This window comes from Elephantulus edwardii, unplaced genomic scaffold (genome assembly GCF_000299155.1).
Source record: "Elephantulus edwardii isolate Elephantulus edwardi_28Jun2011 unplaced genomic scaffold, EleEdw1.0 scaffold00084, whole genome shotgun sequence".
In the NCBI taxonomy this organism is placed as follows: Eukaryota; Metazoa; Chordata; class Mammalia; order Macroscelidea; family Macroscelididae; genus Elephantulus; species Elephantulus edwardii.
In genome coordinates this window covers 9324962-9331248 of record NW_006399834.1, presented here as the reverse complement: position 1 = coordinate 9331248, position 6287 = coordinate 9324962, and positions in this window count along the sequence as shown.

The following is a 6287-nucleotide window of genomic DNA, read 5'->3' as shown; positions in this document are numbered from 1 at the left end:
GTCTCCATACATTTTCAACCTGTATGCAGAGCAGATTATCCAAGAGGCTGGGCTCTATGAGGAGAAGCGTGGCATTAGGATTGGTGGACGATCTATCAACAATCTGCGTTATGCAGATGACACAACTGAGTCGATCCATCTCATTGAGTTTCTTCCTCTCCTATGCTGTCCCTCCACTCTCGCAAACTTGAGGTCCCTCTCCAAGGACTGGTCCCTCCTTGCAACATGTCCAAAGTATGTCAGATGAATCTTCAGAATCCTTGCCTCCAAGGCAATGATTTCTGGTTTCACCCTCTCCAAGACAAACCTGTATGTTCTCCAAGCAGTCCATGGTATGTTCAATACTCTTCTCTGTCACCACAGGTCAAAGGCATCAATTCTTCTGTCATCCCTAATAATTCTTCAGCTTTCTAATGCATACATAGCAAGTAATTGAGAAGACCATGGCCTGGATCAGATGTCAGGCTGGGTTTAGAAGAGACTGTAGTATAAGGAATATTACAGATAATGTTAGAAGGTTCTTGGCTAAAAGCAGAGAGAACCAGAGGAATGTCTATCTGTGTTTCATTGACTAGGCAAAGACATTATACTGTAGATCACAATAAACTGTAGATAACTCTGAGGAGAATGGGAATCCTAGAACACTTGATCATGCTTATGCAAAACTTATAGTTGGACCAGGAGTCAGTTTTCAGAACACATCAAGGAAACAGTGCACAGTTCAAAATTGGTAAGAGTATATGCCAGGGATGTATCCTGTCTCCATACCTTTTGAATCTATATGCAGAACAGATCATCAGGGAGGCTGGTTTCTTTAAGGAGGAATGTGGCATCTGGATTGGAGGAAGACTCATCAAGAACCTGTGTTATACAGATGATACAACCTTGCTTGCTCAAACTGAGGAGAACCTGAAGCACTTGCTGCAGAAGGTCAAGGACTGTAGTCTTCATTATAGATTGAAGCTTAACATCAATAAGACAAAGATTCTTGCCACTGGGCGGATTGGCAGCATCGTGATAGATGATGAAGAAATTGAGATTGTTAATAGCTTTGGTTTGCTTGGCTCCATAGACAACATCCTTGGTACCAGCAGCCATAAAATCAAAAGACAAATTGCACTGGGAAGGTCTGCTGTTAGGGTCATCTCCAGAGTACTTAAGAGCAACTATTTACAATAGCCAACCATAAATTGAGATAGTTAGGAATAAACCTAAGTAGAGACACAAAAGACCTTTGTAAACAGAACTACAAAACACTTCTGTGAGAAACATTAAAAGACCTAAGTAAATGGGAAAATGTGCCCTGTTCATGAATAGAAGACTCAGTATTGTGAAAATTACAATCTTACCGAAAGCAATCTACATGTTTAATGCAATCTCAATACAGATACAAATTCATTTATCAGAGAAATAAAAAAAGGCAATTGGTGAGTTTGTTGTAGAGGAAAGAGACCCTGAGTGAGCAAAACACTTATGAAAAACAAAAATGAAGCACTCCTGATATCAAAACACAGCTCTAAAAACCAAAACAGCATGGAACTGGTAGAATGACAGGCACATAAACCAATGGAAGAAATTGAGAACTCAGAAATTAATCCATCGATATATGGACCAGGAAGCAGTCCTCAAAACAGATCAGGGAAACACTGTATGGTTCAAAATCAGGAAAGGAGTGCATGAGGGATGCATCCTTTTTCCATATCTTTTTAATCTCTATCTGTATGCAGAACAGATCATTCAGGAAGCAGGTCTTTGTGAGGAGGAATGTGGCATCACGATTGGAGGAAGATTCATCAACAACCTATGATATGCAAATAACACAACCTTGTTTGCTGAAACTGAAGACCTGAAGTGCTTGCTGCGAAGGTCAAGGACTATAGTCTTCAATATGGATTGAAGCTCAACATCAAGAAGACAATGATTCTCACCACTGGGCCAATTTGCAGCTCCATGATAGATGGAGAAGAGATTGAGGTTGTTAACAATTACAGCTTGTTCAGCTCCACAACCAACATTCTTAATACTAGTAGTCAGAAAATCAGAAGATGAATTACATTGGGAAAATCTGTTGTCAGAGACCTCTCCAGAGTGCTGAAAAGCAACAGTATCAGTCTAGAGACTAAAGTACACCTAATCAAAGCCATGACTTTCACAATTACTTGTTATGCTTCAGAGAGTTGTACAATGACTAAGAATGACAGAAGAAGAACCGATGCCTTTGAGTTGTGGTGCTGGAGAAAAATCTTGAACATATCATGGATTGCCAAGAAAACAAATAGGTCTGTCTTGGAGAGATTGAAACCAAGTTTCTCCTTGGAGGCTAGAATTTTGAAGCTCTGTCTCACATACTTTGTGCACATGGCCAGGAGAGACCGGTCCTTGGAGAAGGACATCGTGCTCGGAAGGGTGGAGGAACAAAGGAGAGGAAGACCCCGGTTCAGATGAATTGATACAGTAACTGAGGCATTGGGTGTTGATGTGTCAGAATTAGTAAGACTGACTCAGGACAGGGCATGGTTCAGAGTTACTGTGCATAGGGTTGCTATGGGCTGCAGGCGACTTGATGACGCATAAAATGAGACCATGCTTAGAAGGTCTAGCCTGTGGTAGAAAGAGGCTGATAAATACAGTCAGAAATGCACAACCAGAAGAAGAAAAGATTGATGAATGAGATGTTCTAAAGATTACATCTCTTTGCACTGTAAAAACGTTTTCTAGTAAGGTAAAAATCTACTGATTGAGGGAGAAAAACCCATTTGGTATTACCATCTCTGACAGGGTCTTATAATAAAAGTTCACAGAATACTATAGGACCCCCAGAAGAAAAAGAGTGATAACCAATTACAAAATGGGCAAAATAAATGGAAAGATTTTTCAAAGAGGAAAACATTAGGATGGCCAACAGACACACAAAAGAAACTATAATTACTGGCAATAAGAGAGATGCAAATCAAAATCACAATGAGATACCGTCTTACTCAAGTAGCAGTGGCTACTTTAACAGGACTGCAAGCAATAAATGTTGGAGAGGATGTGGAGAGAAAGGAACTCTCATACATTGTTGGTGTAATTGTAAAATGGTACAACAGCTCTGGAAGGCAGTTTGGTGTTTCCTCTTAAAGCTGAACATAGAAATTCTATATGACCTAGCTATTCCACTGTTGGAATATACCCTTAGAAAATGAGAATTGAGACACAAACTAATGTACACCCATGATCAAGTCTCAGTTTTTGTCACAGTTGCAAGAACCTGGAAATAGCCCAAATGTCTAACCACAATCAAATGGATTGCAAAATTGTGGTACATTCACATGATGGACTATTACAAAGCACTCAGGAGCAACAGTTTCGAAAATCATTACATGATTTGGGAGAAACGGGAAAGCATTATGCTGAGTTAATGAATTCTGTCTCATTACATAAATCTAAATCTAAATAATATATTATAAATTATATAATGTAATAATAATTATAAATAGAATATATAATTGTAAAAATAGATAACTAGTAAAATTTGTTTAGGGATTCCAGGGTAGAAAGAGTGGCAGCAGTATGGTGAGGAAGGGCAGGATGGAAATCATTGAGTTACAGAATTTGGTGGGTGGAAGGAGGAAGTAAAGAAAGTGGGAAAGATCTGGCTGGAATCTGAAAAGACAGGGTAATGCTGGACATAGTTCAATGGTGATTAATTTTATAAAACACAATAAATGGGATTGATTTTATTAAACACAATATGAATGAAAGATAGTGTGAAACAATATATGCAAGCTTTGTATATCAGCCAATATAAAATTAAAATAAAATGAAACATTTCATAATTTGTAAAATGTGTATTGTATTAATCTGTCCAGTATGACGGTCAGCATTGTATCTGAGTCCAGATGAAAACCCCTTTAGTTATGTCTGAAACTGCTTTCTCTGCAGGCTTTCTTATATCAAAAAAGAAAGAATTAAATATCTTGGATCAGAATTTAAATTGGGGTATTGATGATAGTAATGATTTCTTACTTGACATCATTGGGCCAGTTAGTTGTATTAGCTGACTCTTTTTAGGTAGAGTACTACTCAGAATAGAGAGGAGTAGCTCAGTCCCAAGAAGCATCTAGTAGTTCCAAAGTATTGAATGATGGGCAGACTGACTGTTGTGTCTGCTCCTAACCCTGTTGGCCCCCACAATCTGTAAGAATGTTGTTGTTATGATCCACACAGCTTTTGCATAATCAATAAAGCATAAGTAGACATTCTTGTGGTATTCTCTACTTTCATCTAGGATCCATCTGACATTAGCAATGATATAAATAATATCATTTATAATAATAATAATAAAATGTGTGGATCATAATAAGTTATGGCTAACATTAAGAAGAATGGGAATACCAGAACAATTAATTGTGCTCATGAAAAATGTATACCTGGATCAGGAGGCTACTGCTCTAACAGATCAAGGAAACATTACATGGTTTAAAATTAAGAAGGGAGTGTGTCGAGGTTGTATTCTTTCTCCATACCTATTCAATCTGTATGCTGAGCAAATTATTCGAGAAGCTGCATTCTGTGAAGAGGGATGTCGTATCAGGAATAGCCTGCATTATGCAGATGGAACAAACTTGCTTGCTGAAAGTGAGGAGAACTTGAAGCATTGTTGTAGAAGATCAAAGAATATAGTCTTCAACATGGATTGCATCTCAATGTCAAGAAACAAAAGACTCTTACCACTGGACCAATAGGCAACAACATGATAGAGAAAAGTTTGAAACTGTCTACAACTTGATCTTACTTTGATCCATGTCCAACACCCTTAGCAGCAGCAGTCAGGAAATCAAGAGATGTATTGCATTGGGAAAGTACGGGACCTCTCCAAATTATTGAAGTGTAAAGATGTCAATTTGAGACCTAACATGCGTCTGATTCAGGTCATGGTTTTTCTGACCATTTGCTACGCAACTGAGAGCTGGACAATGAATAAGGATATGTTGTTGGAGAAGAGCGCAGAACATCCATGAACTACCAAAAGAACATACAAATATGTCTTCGAGAGGGTGCAGCCAGAGTGCTCTTGGAGGGCATGATGCTCAGAAAGGTGGAGAGTTGGCAAAGGATTGAAAGACAGGAAGACACTTGACCAAATGAATTGACACAATGACTGCCACAATGGACTCTAATGTGTCCAGAAGTGAGAGGATGGTACAGGATAGGACAGGGTTCAGACATGTTTTTCATAGGTTCATTATGGGTTGTACTTAACTTGACGGAACCTAAGAACAAAAGAAACTTTAAAAGGATCTCAGTTCTGCATCTCTGACTCCAGCTCCTTCCTCAATAAGGAGACTCAAAGGGGGGAGAACAGATAAGAGAAAAGAACTCCAGTCTTGAAAAGAAAATAAAATGTCTTTTCATGGAAAAATGTGTGTAGTAAATTATATCAATGTTCACCTGATAATTCATTTCTTCAGATGCATAGTCCATTCTGCAGTGGGATTACACATCCCCACTCTGTACATTTTGGTTTTGTTAATTGCTGTCTAATAAGTTCCAGCTTTGAATAATCTTTTATATAGCAGCGTTTGAAATTTAAGGGCAGTATCAAATAAATCCTTTTGGTTGGACCAGATGACTCAGAGCAAAGAGTCTAACCAATGGTATAGATGCTCCTCAAGAAAAGTAATATACTGAATGAAGTAAGTCAGTCACAAAAGGAAAATATTGTATAAGATCAAATACTGTATAAAAAGCTAAAGAAAAGTTTATACATAGTCATGTTTGGATGGTTACCAAGAATTGGAAGGGAAGAAAAGTGAAGTACAAACTAATAAATATATAATGTTGTAAAAAAAATGTTGTTGTTGTTGTTGTTATGTGCCGTCGAGTCGCTTATGATTCAATCCACCTCATAGAGGGCCTTCCCCTCCTGCGCTGTCCCTCCACCCTCCCAAGCATCATGTCCTTCTCCAAGGACCGGTCTCTTCTTACAACATGACCAAAGTATGTTAGACGGAGCCTCAGAATCCTTGCCTCCAAAGAGTCACCCAGTTTAACCCTTTCCAGGATGAATCTGTTGGTTTTCCTAGCAGTCCATGGTACTCTCAATACTCTTCTCCAATACCACAGCTCAAAGGCATCAATTCTTCTGTCCTCCATGGTCATTGTCCAACTCTTTGATGCATAACAAGTGATTGCAAAGACGCCTGCATCAGACGCACTTTAGTCTCCAGGGAGACACCATTGCTCTTCAGTACTTTGGAGAGGTCCCTAACAGCAGACTTTCCCATGGCAATGCGCCTTTTAAT